General features: G+C 40.1%; 1 pseudogene; it reads right to left on the bottom strand.

The window, feature by feature from the left end:
• Nucleotides 1-5,080: 5,080 nt before the first annotated feature.
• On the bottom strand, nucleotides 5,081-8,263 carry LOC116460974 (HAUS augmin-like complex subunit 6; annotated as a pseudogene).
• Between the last annotated feature and the right edge of the window lie 13,663 nt (nucleotides 8,264-21,926).

Here is a 21,926-nt window from a genome sequence, read left to right as displayed (position 1 = left end):
TCCCTCTACTGAAAGAAGCTGCCATATCCAAGATCTCCACCTTTTCCCCAGGAAGAGCCCTATAGCCAATATCTGGTCAAAGAGGTTCAATGTCCCCCAGCTCCAGCTGAGGCCTACTGCTGCAAATGCATTCTTTTTTTTTTTTTTTTTTTTTATGACAGAGTCTCGCTCTGTTGCCAGGCTGGAGTGCAGTGGCATGATCTCGGCTCACTGCAACCTCCAACTCCCTGGTTCAAGCTATTCTCCTGCCTCAGCCTCCCAAGTAGCTGGGATTACAGGCACGCACCATCACGCCCAGTTAATTTTTGTATTTTTAGTAGAGATGGGGTTTTACCATATTGGCCAGGATGGTCTTGATCTCCAGACCTCGTGATCCGCCCGCCTCGGCCTCCCAAAGTGCTGCGATTACAGGCGTGAGCCACCGCGCCTGGCCAACTGCATTCTAATTTAACTTCTCCCTCTACCCAATCCTGCTTCTTCATTTCCTTACAGATGTTGTATAAACCTTCTACATGAAAATCTCTCCCAATCTGCTTTCAGAGAACCTGACCCAAGACACAACTCCTGCAAGAATGTTTCAGTCATTCAGAAGGTCAAAAGAAGGTTTTAGGCCGGGTGTGGTGACTTACACCTGTAATCCTAGCACTTTATTAGAGAGAGATGGGAGAATTGCTTAAGTCCAGAAGTTTGAGACTGGCCTGGGCAATCTGGCAAGACTCCATCTTTACAAAAAAAATTAAAAATTAGCCAGGCATAGTGGTACACACCTGTAGTCCCAGGTACTTGGGAGACTAAGATGGGAGGATTGCTCGAGTGCAGGAGTCCATGGTTGCAGTAAGCTATGATTGTGCCAGTCCAGCTTGGGCAATGAAATGAGACCCTCTAAGGAAAGGAAGAAGAAGGAGAAGGAGAAGGAAGAAGAAGAAGGAGCGAGAGAGGGAGGGCAGGGGGAGGGGGAGAAGGAGAGACAAAGGAGAGGAAGGAGGAGAAGAAGAAGGAGGAGAAGAAGGAGAAGAAGGAGAGGAAGAAAGGAGAGAAGAAGGAGAAGAAGGAGAAGAATAAGGAGAGAAGAAGGAGAGAAGACAGAGAAGAAGGAGAGAAGAAGGAGGAGAAGAAGAAGGAGAGAAGGAGAGAAGAAGGAGAGAAGGAGAAGGAAAGAAGGAGAAGAAGGAGAGAAGAAGGAGAAGGAGAAGAAAGAGAGAAGAAGGAGAGAAGGAGAAGAAGAAGGGGAGAAGGAGGAGGAGCAGAAGGAGGAGGAGGAGGAGGAGAAGGAGGACAAAAAGGAGGAGGAGGAGGGGGAGGAGAAGAACGAGGGGGAGAAGAAGAAGAAGGAGAAGGAGAAGAAGAAGGAGAAGGAGAAGAAAAAGAAGCAGCTTCGAACTTTTCAGAGAAATGTGCTCAAGGCCCAAAGACAATGGAAAAGAACAAGATGATCAAGAATGGCAAAAATGGAGCAGAAAGAGGAAGGAATAGCCAGGGAACTGAGGAGAGGTAAAAGAAGTCCTCTGAAAAGGGGCTGTGGTATACATTCCTGAGACGCCTCACTTTTCTGGGTGTTTGACCAAATTCATTTGGCTGAACTACATGGTAGAATCTTGTTGGTTGGCAATGGATTCACCAATGCTGAGCCTACAGAATATGGCAGGGGAACTCACAACCTTCATGTACAGCTGCCATCAGTTCCACAGGATAATCAGGGGAATTCAGAGCACCCTTCTTAAAGTTGTAAGTTTCACCAGGAACAATATGGCATTATATTCTGCAAGTATGACATTTTTAGTGCAATCCAGGGTATGATGAGGATTAATATAATGCCGTTGTTGACAACCTCACAAGCCAGGAACAATGGCAACTATATAAAAGGCAGGTACCTCTGTATTTTCCTACCATGGTGATGAAACAGAGAAGCACCAATCCTGCAAGGCTGAACCAGTATCTTTATTCCATCTATTCAAATGTTATGCATATTGTCCCAACAGAAGGTCCTGGGAATTTCTCCCTTGGTGCCATGTGGTATGTGAGCAAGCATTTTAAAACATTTAGGTCTTCTGCTTATAAATAAGATAGTTGAATAGATTTATTGTTGTTGTGTCTTTGGGATCTCATACTCAAAAGCACAGCAAAAATACCTAGACACAATCTCATCTTTTCAGTTTTAATATTTTAAAGTGAACACTCTTTACCTTACAATTGAGGTTCAATGGCCAATCTGTAAAGTTCTGTAGAAAACTATAGCAACTATCAAGCCACATGATTTTGCTTAGTGTCAGCACTATTGACTTATTCTTTGAAGGAAAGGAAAAAATTTACATTTTTTCTCAAACTTCCCATGTTGTGAGATATGTCCCATATAAGGACTTATTTCCTGATGGGAAAATGAACACGTTATTGGCAGAAATAGGTTGTGTATTTACGGGAAGAAGATGAAGAAGAAGAATCTAATTTTTAGGAACAAACCAGTGAAGTCCAAAGCAAGATCAACCAGAAAGTTGAATGCTCTGTCACTGGAAATTTTGAGTAATTGTTTCAATTGTAGCAGTGTAGAAGTTATTTGAAAACTCTGGTATTTTAGGGGTGAGATCAACGGCACAGTGAGTCTTCAGCTGTTCAGGTAATTTTAAGACATTGTTAAGAAATGGGTCATTTGTCCCTGTGCCTAAAAAAAGAACACAAATTAAGAACAAGATGTTGTTAAATAGGTGAGGGACATATTTCCTTACAGTGGGAGGCAGATACCTCAGGGCTGGACACCATGTTTGAAGTTGGATCTTGGTGGGGCCCTTTCCAGAGAGATTTGAGCAAATCTCCACTGACTGAACTTGATATGAAACCCATTGCCAAGCTTATTCAATGACATGCCCTTCTGGATCAATTAGAGGGCTTCTTGTGAAGAAGCATTGGCACACTTCCTGAGTGCCTTGCAATAATCTAGCTCAAGATTACCTAACACAATTCTTCTTCTCCCATGATTGGTCCCTGAAGAGGTAGCAAAGCTTTAACCATTAATATTTCACAGTGAAGGCTGTGAAGGCATTGTTTCGTATGGTGCGGCCCAAATACCGTCAAGAGGCAAGGTATTATACAAGTCCTTCTGCAGATGTCATTGCACACATATTTACACGTGGGCATGGTTCTGCCCTTCCTAACAATGTGCACAGAATCATTGAAATATGTTTATCTAGACCACATTTGACACATATAAAAATCTATCTAAATAGTTACAATAGGCCTCCAAATGGAAGTATGAGCTGCTCTCTTTACCTGAACACCATAAAATGAAACCTCTTTTACAATATTGTTGAGTAATTCTGAGAGACTCTAAAGCATACTAATCGAGGCTAATTATTACTAAAATGCTGTCTTTCTTTCTGTATGTGTGTCGTGCCAGAGATTACATGAGCAAAGTAAGAGAGCAAATATTTGGTGCAAAAGAGCAGCTACTTGTGAAGGCCAAAGCTAGTCTGCATGCAAGAGATGCCTGTCACTCTCTGAAGGTCTAAATTTGAGTCCTGATATTGGACAAAGGGAATATCTGTGAGCACTACCAGTTGAACACAGGAGCATAGGTACATGAGATCAAGAGAAGGTCACCATCTAGCCTGGGTGAATAACTGAAGTTTTGGTACCTTATAATCAACACTGTAGAGGTTAAAAGAAGGATCATTGGAAATTTTAGCTACTCCAGAGGCAAGGGAATCGTTATTCTTTTTATAATTGTCTACATTATAAAATGCACTTAAGGTTAAGTGCATAATGAGAGTCAAAGCTCTTTTGAGATGTGAAAAAACACAATTTCTCAAGGGGAAAATGTTGACTACCTGTACAAAGTATACAGAAAGCAAAGAAGTATTTGCCACTTCATAGATCTTGATATGTACATATGTGTATATATACAATATATTTTTAAACAGACTAATGAAATTTTTAATTTTTGTTAAAATGTAAAGCTAGGATTTATATTTCATTTAAATATGAGACTAAATATTAGACTAAATCAGACTCAATATAAACGTTATACCACCCACTGAATGGATTTGTAGTTTGACAGTTCCTTTTAAGTCCCTTCTTAAAAGGAAAAGATGACAGTTTCATCTTTTTTCTTTTTTAAAATCATTCTGCCCCAGTCTTCACTTATCATCACATGCACTTTATTCCACCAAACATCATTTCTCAAAATCAATCTACTTGAATAATCAATAAGCCTGTTTAGAGCTTTCCCAGTCTTACAATTTGTCATCACACACAATGTGTGTGATGTCATGTGTGACTACACATCCCAAGGCCTTTCTCACTTTTTCTGGTTAATACAGAATGTCCCATAAAGAAAGAATAAAAGGTCAGGTGCGGTGGGTCATGCCTGTAACTCCAGCACTTTGGGAGGCCGAGGCGGGTGGATCACTTGAGACCAGGAGTTCGAGACCAGCCTGGCCAACATGGTAAAACCCCATCTCTACTGAAAATACAAAAATTGGACGAGCATGGTGACGTGCGCCTGTAGTCCCAGCTACTCAGGTGGCTGAGGCATGAGCATCGCTTGAACCACGGAGGCAGAGGCTGCAGTGAGCTGAGATCGCACCACCGCACTCCAGCCTGGGCGAGAGGGCGAGACTCTGTCTCAAAAAAAACAGAAACAAAAAACAATAAAAGTTGTATATTTCTTTAAATGAAAGATCAGTAACTTCAATGGCTATTATATTAACCACTTAGTGAAGGTACAACAAAAACTACACATCCTTATGTTAATTAACTGAAATTATAATAAATTAAACTACTACTTTTGTCACTTAATGTTTGCAAGTATACTCAAGAAATCAAAATGGCTTCCCATTGCTTGACATTTGCTTTCCAAATACTTCACATTTCAACCCTATATCCCTACAAAGAGAAATAATTCAACATACTTTCCTTACCTAAAAATACTACAGGAGGCTAAAAGGCATTTAGAATTTTTTAGACCTTAAAGAAGAGTGTTACACTTCCAACATGTATTTAACTTATAAATCAGTTTCTATCCTGTGGCATAGCTTCGGTCTAAGTACATCATAGTTGTATTAACTGCGTATTGCTTCATCTTGTCAAGTCAGACAGATTCTGTTGCATCAAGGCTCTTATTCAAGATGTCTTCTTCGTTTGAATTAGGTAGAAGTTCTCCAAAACTACATGGTATTGTGGTCAATCTTTGTTCCACTGGAGGAAACTTAATTAGTGGTGAAAGAGACTTTTCTTTTACCAAGGGACATGTGTAAAGGTGGTTTTGCATATTCAGTGTGCACATCATGAGTGTCCAAATAGTTAAGCATACCATCTGTTTGCACATTTTGGGGAGTAGGGCTCAATTCTGGTTTGTGTCTTTCAAGTGTTTCAAGATTAGACAGGTAAGATTCTTCCCTTTTCTTGGAAAGAGATTTCTTCAAAGCCTTATATCTACTGCAAACAGCCTATAGATTGAAATCTGATTCTGGAGTAGTTTGTCCATCTACCATAATATCTCCTAGAAAAATGCCACTGTCCACAGGACTATTTGGCTCCAGTTTAAACTGGACTCTAAACTACTGGAACTTTTAACACTTAGGGGACCACCTTCCTCCGGAAAAGTTTCATGCCAAATGTAAGTATTCTAAAATCAATATCCTTACAACTCTTAGAACTAATTCCACTTGATATCTGAAAAGAGTTCCATAATCTAGTTTTATTCGTGGAAGGTTTGTTACAAGAAGCCTGTGAATGGTCCAATATTTTCATATACTCCTCTTTACTGCTACCCAACTCATCTATTCCATTGCTGACAGCAGGGGAGAATGTCTTTTTGGCTAGTTTCTAAAAGCTTGGTTGGTAAAGCTGTACATTCCAAATCTTGCTTGCAAATTATTATTATTATTTTTTTTTTTTTTTGAGACGGAGTCTTGCTCTGTCGCCCAGGCTGGAGTGCAGTGGCACAATCTCGGCTCACTGCAAGCTCTGCCTCCTGGGTTCATGCCATTCTCCTGCCTCAATAGGCACCCACCACCATGCCCGGCTAATTTTTTGTATTTTTAGTAGAGACAGGGTTTAACCGTGTTAGCCAGGATGGTCTCTATCTCCTGACCTCGTGATCCACCCGCCTCGGCCTCCCAGAGTTCTGGGATTACAGGCGTGAGCCATCGCGCCAGGTGCAAATTATTTTCTTACTCAACAAATCAGACTGATTTTGTGTTGGTGGTTCACCTATATGATTGATCACCACATATTTCTGAGGCACACACTTGCAATCTCATTTCAGTCAAATGAGACTGGCCCAAATCTCATACAGTGGTTTAAGAGAAAACCTACTATGCTAAATTCTCTTTGATTATGCAAATCAGGTAATGGTCCCAGCAATACTTCTCTGTGCTCAGTATCCGTTTGAATTGATTCTGTAGTTCTGTTTTCTTCCATTTCAATAGTTTTTCTCCATGAGCTCCTAATTTCCACTGTCAAGTTTTCTGGGTATGGGAAATCTGGTTCCTTGTTAAGAAGAGGTTAGAACCTAGAGAGTCAATTAGTTCCCCTAAATTTACTTATTTTATTTCACAGAGCTGTGGTGAACCAAAGAAAACTGCTCCAGCAACCTCTTCTAGCAGATAATCTTGCTTTTTTTTTGGAACTGACCACTTTTTTTTAGCTGGCAGAGACCCTCCAAATGCACTATTCTCTGTTCTTTGCAACATCTGATAATGGAGAATCTTCCACTTCAAAATCTGGTATCTTCTTAGAAATTGTTTTATTTTTCTCTTTGGGAGTTCTCATCTTCCTGTCCTTTTCAAGTGATGTAGCATTGTTTCTATCTGATGATGAAGCTGACTGCAACGAGAAAGGCAGGGCTGTTGGCTAGATCATGTACAGCTCCCAGGGTATCACTGTCTCCTCTCCAACCATTTTCTTGGTTATGTTGCTCAGGTGTATCTAAGGCCAAAATCTGATACAGTGGTTTCTAAGAGAAACCAGACAATGATAAATTCTCTTTGATTAAGCAACACAGGTAATGATTCTGGCAATACCAGTGAAGCAGGATACTGAAAAAGAATACTCTTTGCATGCACTTCTGAGGCAAGACCAAATGAAAGGGGAGACATAGGTGGTAAAAGATCCACAACTGGAGTTCAACCATTAATTAGAGTGAAGGAAGACAGACCAAGAAATTCTTTCCACTTCCTATGCCATTCCCCTTGCTTTTCAACCATAGAATGTCTTATAGTTGTGAGATCTTTTTATTCTATAGCTTATATGCTTCAGATCTGATTATCTTTCCTTCTGAAATTTAGTTCCTTTTTCCAGGTAATGAAGGTCTATTGTCAATCGTGCTTGGTCAGCCTGACTTTCCTATTTCATGACTTTCAAGGCTTCATTAAATAACAGAATAACTGTTAAGAGTTTCCATTTTCCAGACTCATAAACATTTCCTATGTGCAACTGACACATTTGTCTCTCAATTTTGTCAGGAGTCAACTAATGGCATTAGTTCCATCTAGAGCATATCGGTTAGACTAAGGACTGAACTAACAACTTCTCTTTTTCCAGAAACATGAGTGTTTCATTCACTGACATTCACAAAGGCCAAACCTTTCGAGTTTTTTCTTCTATACTACTTTTGTCATCATAGAGTTCCATTTTTTTTATTTGGTTTTGCAGTTCTATACATCCAGATCTCAAATTTCAGACATACTTAACTAATAATTGTACATTTTCCTGAGATTTTGGGGTAATACAACCTGCTCTTTGCAAAATTTGTAAACATTTGTTACATGCTAAATGGCATCTGGCATTGCGCTTGTGCAAACTTTGTGATTTCACATTAAATGTCTGCAAAACAAAGAATTTTTAGAATTGGTTTTAATATATTTTATTACAACAAATCTTGCAAGATGTTACATCAGATGAATAAACAGAACCGCTAGGAGAAATAAATAGCGAACAACAATTTGAGGAAAGCTTCCACATTCAGCAGAAATCCTTGTTAGCCATTCACAGCAATATTTCCTGAATATCGTATCACTTTTTTGGTCAAATGGAGGCCAACAAAATTTAAAAACTTCTTTGGTGAGAGACTGGTCCAGCATTTGAAACAAAAAATAAGAAACTATATGAAAGCCATCACAGTTCGGCTTATCAAACATGTTCACTCCACGATGCTTATTCAACACTCTCTGCAGGCCATGGTCAAAGCCGGGCCTGGCTCAAAGCTGAGCGCCTGTCGATACATTCAGAGATGCTTGTTCTGGAAAGAGGTGATCCAGGCCAAGGTCATCCTCATGATAGGCACGGTGACTGCAAAGAAAAAAAGCACAAGCCCTAGCGACTCTTAGGGTCCTCAGGATCCCTTCCTATGGGCAGCCTGAGGTCTCGGAGGTCCCTTCTTTGCCACTGCCTGCATCTCTCTCGCTGGAGCCATTTCACCTCAAAGGGCTGTACAATCTCCAGAAAATGGAGCCTGTCATGGGAATGTGGCCACAGCTGCCTACTCAAAGCCTACAATATGTTCTTAACTAAACAGTGATTAAAGGACAATGTAATTTAAGCTTAAAAGTTCTAATGTTTAAAACATAAGTATCTTGTCAAGCACATTTTTGGACAATGTATATAATCCTTTGGTATAACTACCTTCGTTTGGGTAATTTGAGGAACAAATTAATTTATATCCATGAGAATAGATTTTTTTTAAATGAAGATAATGTGGTAACAATAGACTTCACTTCTGCATCTCTCCAAATTTTATTTAAAAGTGTCAAGATAAATAAAGATTTACAAGTGCCATAATATTAAATTGTTCTAAAGCTCCTAAATGATGGATTTTAGAAAACATAAGTTAATTTTAAAGGATAATGAAATCACAGTTTATAACAATAATCTTACAGGGAAACAAGAACATTATAAAACTAGGCCCAGCTGGTTTAAGTGATGAATAAATTCTACATAAATAGAATACTGTCTGAAGTTTATAAGAACCAAATTTATATACACTATATGTTTAAATTATGGCTCAATTTAATTGAAGATCTATGTTTTTATTTATATATTTAAATATTATTATAATTAATAAAAACATCCAATTTACAAATTAAGTGTAAGGCATTTAGGTATTTAACTGTTTTGTAAAATAATAAATAAATTAAAAGTCTTAAATGAACTAAAAATCTCATGTTTGTATTTTTATTTCCCACTGAGGCAAATTCAGAGAGAACGAATATAGACTTCTTTTAACCCAAACTTTATCAAAAAATAAAAATGTTTCCCCTGCTTGGGAGTATTAATGGGAACTGGATATAACTATAAAATCTCTCCCTCAACTAAATAATATTAAAAGCTTTGTGGAAGGGTTTTATAACCCTTTTTATGATTACTCATTAAGCCTAAAGTTAATTTGCATATCTTTTATTCCTCATATTGTACGTGGAAGGAACATTAAAGTCATTTAACTAAAATTAGATTTCGCCTTTTCTCATCCAAAAACATTTTTAAGTGAAAGTATTTATATCAGAAAACAAGAACACCATTAAAATTATTTTTAAGATCTTTGTGATTTTGACAGGGTTCTTTATACATTTTTTATTTGTATATTTTATGTTATTCCTAAGAGTATAATATTCCTTTTGACCAAAAGGTTTTAAACAATTCAATACTTCAATTTCTTCATTTGCAAATAATCTTTTCAAGTACAAACCTATTATAAGATTCAGTCCTCCAAAGACGTATTTCTTTAATTTTCTTAATGTATTTGCACACCTTACAAGGTTTAATTGATGGCTCAACTCCTCAAGCACTTGCCACTTTCTCCCAGGCTGGAGAGTTTTTTTATTGAAGTGCTAACAAATTTAAGGCACTTGGAATTTGGGTTTGATATAAAATTGTTTTCCCTGAAAGTTAATAAAACCTTTACACCCTTTCCAATAACCTCCCTAGACAGGCTCACCTATCTAATGTAGAGATACCTTTTAAAGGAAACCTCTTTCTCTCCTCAGTCATATCACATCCACACCAACATTCAAGGGTCACATGGCTTCTGCAACTGTCATCTATTTAGGCAGCATCAGAAAGCATCAGAAAAAATGGCCATGTTGGTAGAATTAGAGAAACCTCTTGGATTCTCACTCCCTGTTTCTCAATTTGCATGGGTTCGCACATAGGAAAAAGTCTCACAGTTGTGCCCACCCCGCCCCACTGCCCTACACCTCCCGCGCCCAGGAACTGACTCAGCACAAGAAGACATCTTCCACTCCCTGTGATTTCATCTCTGACCTGACGACCAATCAGCACTTCCGACTCACTGGTTTCCCCCCACCGACCAAGTTGTCCTTAAAAACTCTGATCCCCAAATGCTGGGGAGACTGATTTGAGTAATAAAAAAAATCCGGTCTCCCACAAAAAAAAAAAAAAAAGTCTCACAATCAAACAACAAAAGAAACTATAGATTTTTGGTCCATCTGTAAATTGCATAGCAACCCCTTAACTTCCAAAGAAAAGGATGAAAAATGAAATTCTATTCAGAAAAGAAAACACTTACCCAGCTGCTTTGAGCATCCTGTGAATTAAAACTTGAACTCGCAGGGCACAGTGGCTCATGCCTGTAATCCCAGCACTTTGGGAGGCCAAGGCTGGTGGGTCACCTGAGGTCAGGAGTTCGAAACCAGCCTGACCAACATGACGAACCTTGTCTCTACTAAAAATACAAAAATTAGCAGGACATGGTGGCATGCACCTGTAATCCCAGCTATTTGGGGGGCTGAGGCAGGAGAATCACTTGAACCCGGGAGGTGGAGGTTGCAGTGAGCCGAGATCCTGCCATTGTACTCCACAGCCTAGGCGACAAGAGCAAAACTCCATCTCAAAAAAAAAAAAGAAAAGAAAAGAAAACTTGACCTCCAGGGAGCAGCAGTTCTCCAACACTGAAGACAAGCAATACTCCCAAGTTAAAGGTTTTTGTCTCTAGGATCTTTTGTACACCAATCCTGGTTCCCAAACAGTCAAGGCACAACCTCATTCATTTGCCCGGAAGCAGATTAAATCTACACTAATTAACAATGAGAGGAGGTGGAGCAAGATGGCTGAATAGAACCCTCCAACAATTGTTCCCCCCACCCAGCCAGCCCACTCACAGGAACACCAAATTGAACAACTAACCATGCAAGAAACTACTTTCATAAGAACCAAAAATCAAGTGAGTGATCACAGTACCTGGTTTGAACATCACGTCAAGGAAAGAGGCACTGAAGAGGGTAGGAAAGACAGCCTCGAATTACCGACACCACTCCTCTCCCATCCCCTGGCAGCAGCCGCATGGTGCAGAGAATCTGTGTGCTTGGGGGAAAGGGGGCGCAGTGATTGTGGGACTTTGCATTGGAACTCAGTGCTGCCCTGTCACAGCAGAAAGCGACATGAAGTGGAATTCAGATGGCACCCATGGAGGAAGCATTTAGACCACCCCTAGCCAAAGGCAAATCATCCATCCCAACAGTCAGAACCTGAGTTCCACGTAGCCCCACCACCACAGGCTAAAGCACTCTGGTGTCCTAAATAAGCTTGAAAGACAGTCTAGGCCACAAGGACTGCAATTCCTGGCTAAGTCCTGGTGCTGTGCTGGGCTCAGAGCCAGTGGACTTGGGGGGCATGTGACCTTGGCTACCAGCTGCGGTAGCCAAGGGAGTGCTCACATCACTCCTTCAACCCCAGGCAGTGCAGCTGTGAGAGAGACTTCTTTCTGCATAAGGCAAGAAGAGAGGAGAGAGAGTAAAGGGGACTTTATCTTGCAACTTGGATACAAGCTCAACCACAGTAGAACAGAGCACCAAGCAAAGTTCCCAGGCCCCCATTCTAGGACCTAGCTCCTGGACGACATTTCTAAACACACTTTGGGCCAGAAGAGAATCCACTGCCTTAAAGGGAAGGACTCAGTCCTGACAAGATTAATTACCTGCCGAATAAAGAGCCCTTGGGCCTTGAATAAACATCACGGGTACCCAAGCAGTACTCACCGCAGGCCTTGCATGAGACCCAGGACTGTACTGGCTTCAGGTATGACCCAGCACATTCCAGGTGTGGTGGCCATGGGGAGGGACTCCTTCTGCTTGAGGGAGGAGTAAAGGGGACTTTGTCTTGCAGCTTGGGCACCAGCTCAGCCACAGTGGGGTGGAGTACCAAGCAGGCTCCTGGGGCCCCTGATTCGAGGCCTTGGATTCTGGGCAGCATTTCTATTCCCACCTTGAGCCAGAGGGGAGCCCACTGCCCTGAAGGGAGAGATCCAGGCCTGGCAGCATTCACCACAAGCTGACTGAAGGGCACTTGAGATTTGCGTGAACATCAGCAGTAGCCAGGCACTACTTGCCATGGCCCTGGGACAGTGTTGGCCATGGGGAGACCCTCCTTCTGCATGAGGAAAGGAGAGGGAAGAGTGAGAAGGAGTTTGTCTTGTGGCTTGGGTGCCAGCTCAGCTGCAGTAGAGCACAGCACCAAGAAGATTCCCAACTCCACACCCTGGTTCCCAAGTGGCATTTCTGAACCTGCCCTGGGGCAGAGGGGAGCTCACTGCCCTGAAGGAAAGGACACAAGCCTGGCTGGATTTGCCATTTGCTGACTGAAAAGCCCTTGGGCCTTGAGTAAACGTCAGCAGTAGCAAGGCCATGGGCACCACAGGCCTTGAGTGAGACCCAGTGCTGTGCTGGCTTCACGTCAGACCCAGCATAGTCCCAGTAGTGGTAACCACAGGAGTGTCTGTGTCACCCCTTCCCCAGCTCCAGGCAGTTCACCACAGAGAAAGAGACTCTGTTTCATCAGGGGATAGAAAGGGAAGAGAATAAGAGGCTCTGCCTGGTATTCCAAGGAATTCTTCTAGCTCTTATCCAAGTGAAAGTTAGTATGAAAAGGCTACATAATTATATGTGATTTGGAAAAGGCAAAGGCTATGGAGCAGTAAAAAGACCAGGGGTTTCCAGGAACTTGGGGGGAGGAAGGAGGGTGAGATGAAGGAAATTTAAGAGATGGTAAAACCATATTGTATGACACTGTCATGGTGAATACATGACATTATGCATTATGAAAACCCATAGAACTTTATAGTCCAAAGTATGCAAAGTAGTTATGCACATTTTAAAAATTGTTTAGGAGGTCAGGGAGTCCCAGGATAGAAGGCAGACCATGACAAAAGACTCTTACTGGGTTACAAATGTGAGAAGTAATCACACTGAAAGGAGTTGGGAGGATAACAGCTGACCTGACTAACTTGGGAAATGAATGGGGTCTCTAAGACTAAAGGCAAAAAGGACTGCACATAAGCATCATATACTAGTTAATAAACTTACTTTCCCTGGGGATGTGAGTTAACATACACATATATATTTCTTTGTTCTGTCAGCTTAGAAAGTCTAGAAGCAATGACACCCCTGTAGCAATAGGAATATCTAGTGTCCAGAACTTGGTTTCTAATAGCATTCTCTAGTAAAAGAAACAGGCTTCCTTGGAGAAATGACTGACTCTAGCACTTGGGCAAGAAATATACGAGATGAGCCTGAAGAAGAATTTTAATCTAAGAGAACATGTGGCACCATGACAAAGCTGTGTGTTAGGCACTGAGCAAGAAGCTGAGGTATGAATGAAACCCTTTCCCTGAAGGCAATGGGAATTCATTCATGAAGAGGGGAGATAGACCTGTTTAAAGAGAGTGGCCATGTTTCTGTTCCGCAAACTCACTGAGGTCATTTCCACCTCATGGTCTTGGTTCTTGAGATTTTCACTCCCTGAAAGTCACTTTTTCTGGATTTTCCTGTGGACAGGAACTGTGAGATCTTCTACCAAGAACCAACACCAACTCGTCAACCATGAGGAAGAAGAACCTGCAGCTCTTGTTGAGCCTTCAGAGGACTAACATCTAACTGCAACCTCATAAGAGACCCACAGCCGAAAGCACCCAGCCAAGCCACTCCTGAATTCCTGACCCACAGAAACTGTTAGAGATAACGGATTTATATTATCATTTTAAGCCACTAAGATATTGGGGTTGATTATAATACAGCAATAGATAATTAAATGTTTGTCATGCCCCAGGTATCAGCAGCCTCAGCATGGTAAGATTAAAAAGGAGGAGGTGCTCCCTGGCTGTTCACTCCCATAACTTTGATAGAGGAATTGGGCTATGGGGGAGTAATCTTTAGCATCTGCACACAAGACAGAGGTGAACTCAACATCAATACCCTTTTGCTTAGGAACTTATGCTTGGGAACTCATCTTTGCCTTCATAATCTAACAAACAAAACAATAGTATCTTTGGTCATATATTGAGCCTTTAATGTGATGAATCCTCACAATAAGGTAGATATTTTTATCTTTCTTTTTCAGAATGGTGGCTCATCCAAGAAAAAAAATTGACACAATGTTATACAATGGTTAAATGACAGCTACTCTTGACTCTTCAGAGGCCAGACCAGGACAATGAGCAGAGAAGGGAATTATGTCTAGTGGGGGAAGGAATCCAATAGAGAGCAAGAAGTTGAAAATACAAGGGGATGAGAAGTGATTAATGGAACAAAGACCCAGAGGAAGCAACAGATAATGGTGTCAAGAGGCTCAGGGAGAATATTGCCTTGGACAAAGAGAGGATAGTCTCTTTTAAAGAACATGAGTGTTTTGCAGAAAGTATATCATAATAGTTAAGACCAAAAACTCTGATGTTAGACAGACTTGGATCTGAACGCTGGCTCTGTCACTTATTAATGAAGGCGCAGTTGTGGTCATTCACCTATTTAGATGCCCAAAATCTGCACTGACTTATCGTCAGGTAAGTCCTTGTCATATGAGACAAAGTGAAAGAGCCCATCTTCTCTGAAGACAGGAAGGCCACAATTTTGCTTCTAGGGTAAAGGCATGTGACCCCCAGTTTATTCTGCTCAAGATCCTAACTCCAGGATTAAGTCACCCACCACGGCCCATGTGTCCTCACCAATGGTTATGGAGTTATGATCCTGTGGTTGGCAGCCCCACCAAGAGGCAGTTCCCCAAAGGGTCATGAAGTACAGACAAAAGCAGTTTACTCCTACTACATCCTCTTTCAAGAGAAACTAATAGAAGAATCAGATGAAAATTTAAATTTTTAACATAACATAGACTTTCCGGGAAATAGAAATAAAGCACAAAAAAACACACAACTTAAAGCATTATGGTCAGTTTAAAATTGTAGTAAAAGAAATAAAGGATGGTCACAGTAGTAACAAATTGGTGGTCTAAAAGATGAAATGGAAGAGATATTTCACAATGGAAAACAAAATACAATGAATGAAAATTGTTAGCTGGGGTAATGCTTCCTGCACATTCCTCATGCTTTCGTGAGAAAACCTGCTACACTCTCAAAGAGGGAAAAGTATTTTAAAGAACACTTTCATGCCATCTCTATAAATAATAAGCTCAAGAATAGAAAGAAAAAAGTAGAAGTTACAATTAGAAACATAATAGAAGAAAATTTCTCAGAACTGAAGGAAAACATGAATTTTTAGATTGAGAGGATTCACCAAGTCCCAGGGATATCCATGAGAAAAAAGCACATATCTAGAAACAAATTTTTTTTAAAAAAAATTATATTTCCAGGATAAAAAGGCAGTATCAGAAGCTTCTAGGCAAAAGATACAAGATACCAACGAAGGAAAGAGAATCAAACTAACATCAGACTTCTCATCTGCAATTCTGGAAGAAACACAGTAAAGTGGCCTGCCACGATGGCTCATGCCTGTAATTCCAACACTTTAGGAGGTCAAGGCAGGAGGATTTCTTGAGGCCAGGAGTTCAAGACCAGCCTTGGCAACATAGAATTGTATGCACCATAAAATAAAGCAACAAAATAAGTATGTAATGTAAAAACTACTAAAAATATAAGAACTTGCTTAAATGCTTAATCACATGGGGTTTTTAATATAGTTCTCTGAGTATTTTACCCTTCAAGTAAATAGAAAATAAGTAAGAATATTTACATTGATTAAGGGAGTGAAAAACTTAATAGAGGACTTTGTCCCATATCATATGAAAGAACCAAGTTCTTGGGCAAAAAGAAATCATTACTAAATTCCCAAAACCAAAGATTATCAGTCTCTTGTTTCTGACCATAGTCCATTAAGGCCAGAAATCAATCACAAACAAAAGTGACCAAAGGAAATAAACCACCTGGAAATTTATTCAGAAAAATAACATTAAGCTCCTCTTCTCAAGCTTTATTAGTTCTTCTGTGGCCAAACAGGCATGTAAGTATATGGTTATATGACTCTTTTCCACAGGGGCTGATAGAGGGTGAAAATGAACCCTAAGAGAAACAAGACTGAGGTGGATCCTGGGTGACAGCTGGATGCAAAGTTTGCTCTGTGGGTTGGGCATTCATAGAAGTGACTGTACTCTTTCCAGGATGCCCGTGTCAGAAGTAGCATTCCCATGACCCTTCATCTACCCTGGGAAGGGGACATTTCAGGCCCTGTTATAAGCATCTTTTCCCCAACTCTCCTGCCTGCTTGTCACTCTTTCTCTCTTGACCTCAGTGCTCCCATCTGTAAAATAAGGAAGTCTGACCTATTTTATTTCAAAGATCGTGATGTTATGCATTATCTAAAAATGGGTTTATTATGATGTGTTTAACAGATTTAAGATTTTTTAACGTGTTAAAAATATGTGTATCAGAAAAGAATATTAAAATATTTAATTATTAAAAGAATACTAAAATATTCTTTTCTGAGCCCCTTAAGTTTAAGCCCCTGGCTCTGGAAATAAGGAGTTTTCAGTTGGTTCTGATGCAGTGTGACGAGTGTTAGGATAGAATGGGAGGAGCTATGAGCAGAGATCCCAACACTCCCATAGGAAGGTAGACTTCCTGGTTTGTGGATCCTCTCTGTATATACTTCCATGACAGTTTTACCTTTTCTTCCATTCTTCTGCCTCCCCTCAGTGTAGCTAGAACAGAGCTCTGAGTGGGGAATAATCAGTTAATGCTACTGGCCAAAGGACCAATGTCCCTTTATACCTCTCTTTGCATCATTACCTATGACTCATGCCCTGGACCCCGCCCCATGGAAGCAAATAAAAACCCGAGTCCAGAGCCCCATTGCAGGATGTTCTCAACTCCTGGATCTGCCACATCCTTCTCAAAGACCATGAAATTCTTGCTACTGGCTCTTACTGTATTTTTGGTCCTGTTCCAGATGTTCCCAGGTAAACAGAACCAAGGAAGAAGGGAAAAAGAGCTAGTATGGGGAACTGTCTGTGGAAGGCTTAATATCTTTTCCTTCATTGAGATAGGGTTTTTAGGGATGGTTGAAATAGGCTTGAATTTATCAGAATGCTTTCCTCCTAGGACAAACCTAAGGCCTAAGCCCCATATTGGGAATGTGTATCTGGCCAGGATCCCTGGAACCATAAAGTAGGGCACGGTGTCTTATGAGAAGTCCCTTTCATACTGAGCTATAACCTCAGCATCCCAAATTGCACATGGTGCTTTGCTCCAATGTCCCAATGACCCAACTGAGGGGCTGCCTGACTTCAGCTGTCTTTCTAATCTCTACCAAATCATGAGTCCTGAGGCCTTTCTTGGACATTAAGTTGTATTATCACTCATATAAAGTTCCTGTACTCCTATTCTGGGACAAAAGTATCTGCAGAGCAGCTATGTGGACGAAAGTACAGTCCCTTCTGCTCCTTTCCAACCATAAAAGTCTGTGATTTTTGTTAATGATTTCCAGTAAGAGTTCACAAACAAATGGCCAGAGTTTTGAAACTACTGCTTATGAAGTCCTGAATAATTTTTAGACAACATTCTCCTCTTCTGTCTGACATTTAAAACCTTTTTTTCTATGTATATATAAACCCACGTAAATATATATGTACCTGTACTTCTTTTTTAACCAAAAAAGGGAACTATACTTTGCTCTAAAATTTTTTAAATTCAGCAGTATATTCTAGACATCTTCCTTGTCAGCACATAAAATTTTGCCTCATTGCTTCTGGAAATTACATGTTATTCCATCATATGGATAGATCCTAATTTATACATCTAATCTCTATTGAGTGTATACATCTAATCTCTATTGATCTTTGATAAAGCAAACAAAACTGCTACTGACCTTTTGCATATATATATATATTTTTTTTTTGAGAAGGAGTCTCACTCTGTTGCCCAGGCTGGAGGGCAGTGGCACGACCTCCGCTCACTGCAAGCTCTGCCTCCCGGGTTCACGCCATTCTCCTGCCTCAGCCTCCCGAATAGCTGGGACTGCAGGCGCCCACCACCATGCCCAGCTAATTTCTTGTATTTTTAGTAGAGACGGGGTTTCACCGTGTTAGCCAGGATGGTCTTGATCTCCTGACCTTGTGATCCACCTGCCTCGGCCTCCCAAAGTGCTGGGATTACAGGCATGAGCCACCGTGCCCAGCCTTGCACATATATTTTTATATACTTGAGTAAAAATGTCTAAACAAGTTCCTAGAAGTCAATTTGCTAGGTTGGTTAAGTGTATTATTTTGTTTTTCGTGAGCACCTTTTCTAAGTGTCCTTGGGTCATACATGGCTGGATGAAATCGCTTGCCTTCTAGGACAAAAAAGTAAAAGCTTTAGAAAACTCAAATGAACTTTTTCATGCCAACCTAGAAAAATTTGGATTGTGGCAACTTCTCAGCTGTAACACTGGTGTGAAAGAAAAGCTAAATACTTTAAATAGTGAAGAAAATGAACTTTTCACCTAGAACTTTATATCCAACTACACACTGCTATTTAAATATAGGAGCATAATAAAAAATATTCTCAAGCGTAGGAGGACTCAGAATGCTTGCCACATAAAGACTGGAGGAAAAACTCAAATAAAAAGAGAAACAAATACAGAAGGATGTTGTAAATGATATATGAAAGGTCAGAATTACCAATTACTTGTAATTTTCTAGTTGACTTTAAAATTAGACTAGAAAGAGAGAAAGAATGTATCCGATAATTGCCCATAAATTTTAGATAATCACCATGGTTAAGGGAGGGGATGAGCAAAGCTCAGTAGAGAGAAAGCCAAGGAATATAAAAGCACTGCTAAAGTACTTGCCTTGGTAAGAGGTAAGATATAATTATTGATAAGTTTTAAATATCAATAAAGGTAGATTATTATGGACATGGGCTTTATAAGATTGCTTGTAGAATAAGAATAAAAATAAAATGAATACATTTTATACTAACTAAAGGAATCTTTATCCATCTAATTGAAAATAGTAAGCAAGCAAAAGAACCTACAATAAATGGAAAATATAGAATAAGGTAGCAGAAATAAGTTCTAACATAATTTTACTTACAATAACTGTAAGTGGGTTAAACTCATTAAATAAAGGCTTACATTCTCAAATGAGACAAAGAAATCTCAAATAGCATATTGTCTAAATGGCACAGATACACGGGCCACGCTAGGCAAATATAACCTAAAAGAAAGCTGGAGTCACCTGCACAACATGGTGAAACCCCCACTCTACAAAAGAAAAAAAATACAAAAATTAGCCAGGCGTGGTGGTGCATGCCTATAGTCCGAGCTACTCAGGAGGATGAGGTGACAGGATCACTTATTACAGGAGGAGGTTGCAGTGAGCTGGGAGGGATTGTACCACTGCACTCCAGCCTGGGCAACAGAGTGAGACCCGGTCTCAAAAAAAAAAGAAAGAAAGAAAACTGGAGTAGCAATCTTAATATGTGACAGAGAAGAATTCACAGCAAAATGTATAATAAATGACAAAGAGATGGTTTATATACTGATAAAGAAATATTTGAGGTTGAGCACAGTGACTCACACCTGTAATCCCAACACTTTGGGAAGCCCAGACGGGAGGATGACATGAAGCCTGGAGTTGGAGGCCAGCCTGGGCAACATAGTGAGACCCCCGTCTCTACAAAAAAAGTTTGTTTTTTGTTTTTTGGTTTTTTTTGAGACGGAGTCTTGCTCTGTTGCCCAGGCTGGAGTGCAGTGGCGCAATCTCCGCTCACTGCAAGCTCCGCCTCCCGGGTTCATGCCATTCTCCTGCCTCAGCCTCTCTGAGTAGCTGGGACTACAGGCACCCGCCACCACACCCAGCTAATTTTTTGTATTTTTAGTAGAGACGGGGTTTCACCGTGGTCTCAATCTCCTGACCTCGTGATCCGCCCGCCTCGGCCTCCCAAAGTGCTGGGATTACAAGCGTGAGCCACTGCGCCTGGCCTCTACAAAAAAAGTTTTAATTAGCTGGCCATGGTGGTGCATACCTATAGTCCTAGCTACTTGGGAAGCTGAGGCAAGAGCTCAGGAGGTCAGGGCTACATCGAGTGAGCCATGATCATGCTACCACTACACTCCAGCCTGGGCAATAGAATGAGACCCTGTCTCTAAAAGATTATTATTATTATTATTATTATTTGTTATTATTGAGCTACAAGAACATATTAGCAACTATAATTTCAACTTTCAAATTTACAAAACAACAAATGACAGCACTTCACCGATAAGTCAACAATAGTATTTAGAGATCTTCAACTCCAATGTTAACACTTGATTGAGAACAACACATTGAAGGTCTGGCCAATATATTCAATAAGCTTGAATTTATTGAATATGTATTTATATCTGGACATTTCTGTGCTCAGCAGAGAGTAAGCATTCTTTTGAGCACATATAAGAATTTGCAAAAGTGTCCCACATTTTAGACCACAAAGAAAACTTCATTAAAGAATAGCATGCCAAAAAGAAAAAAAAAGAATAGCATACAGGTTGTATTCTCCTACGTAACCAATAAAATTAGAAGTTAACAATAAAAGAATGGCAACGAACTCATATTTAGAAACTAACACATTAGTCTACAGACATATCACCCTAAATGCGACGATCTTGTCTGATCTCGGAAGCTAAGCAGGGTCAGGCCTTGTTCGGACTTGGATGGGAGAAACTAACACATTAGTAAATAAACTTTGCCCTACATAAGAAATCACATTTACTAACAAGCAAGTCACATGGATGAACCAAGAACAAAATGGTGAGGTAGACCCCCTGACTGTAATAAGAGGGCATCATAAAGTTACACAGCAAAGGGCATGGATCCCAGGAGGGATAAAAAATTGGAGCCTTTTTTACAGTCAGCCTACTACATGGTATTAGAAGTCAGGACAGCATTACCTTGGAGGGGAAGAGGAACATTAATGACTGGAAGAGGTCATGAAGAGGTTTTCTAATCCTTGTTACCTGAGTAGTTTTTTCTAAGACGATTCATCCAGCTGTATACCAATAATCAGTGTACATTTCTGGAAGTATGTTCTACTTCCATTTAAACTTAACTTTTAAAACTTGTGCATAGATTTGTTACATATAGTGTCTAGATGTGTACTTTACATAATCTTATCCATATTTCCTTCAGCTGTTCTTCTATCCTTTTTTTCAGCATTCAAGCTGATTCTTCTATATCCTTTGGTCATTTAGCATGATATGTGGTATCACTGAAGTTATATAGGGTAGCAAATTTCAGCCATTGTTAGTTAAGCACTGAATCCAATTCCTAAAGAGTTCCCAGAAATCCTCTGGGAACTATTAAGATTAATAATACAACATCAAAGCATGATGAAATGGACAATGATATCAGATGCATTTCCCAAGTTATTTTTCTTTTTTAATTAAAGTATGTGGCATTAGAAAAACTATTCAGATTCACTTAGCAATCAACAGCCAGATTTTGTTGTTGGGTATCTAAGAGATGATGGTTCTAAAAGTAAAAATTGTCAATTGCCTGTACTCTATCCCATGAGACTTGGTAAATTCTATGACTTACCTATACGTTTTCTGTAAAATGACCAAATGCCTTTTACAAGCGTTTCTCAAAAATAAAAGAAAGCAGATTTCCGTCCACCTTGGGGATGTTACATCTTTAAACTAAATGATCCTAAAATTAATATGGAACCATGAAAGACCTTG

The sequence above is a fragment of the Hylobates moloch genome, unplaced genomic scaffold (assembly GCF_009828535.3).
Source record: "Hylobates moloch isolate HMO894 unplaced genomic scaffold, HMol_V3 SCAFFOLD_21, whole genome shotgun sequence".
Taxonomy (NCBI): domain Eukaryota; kingdom Metazoa; phylum Chordata; class Mammalia; order Primates; family Hylobatidae; genus Hylobates; species Hylobates moloch.
This window is presented reverse-complemented; position numbering and strand designations above follow the sequence as displayed.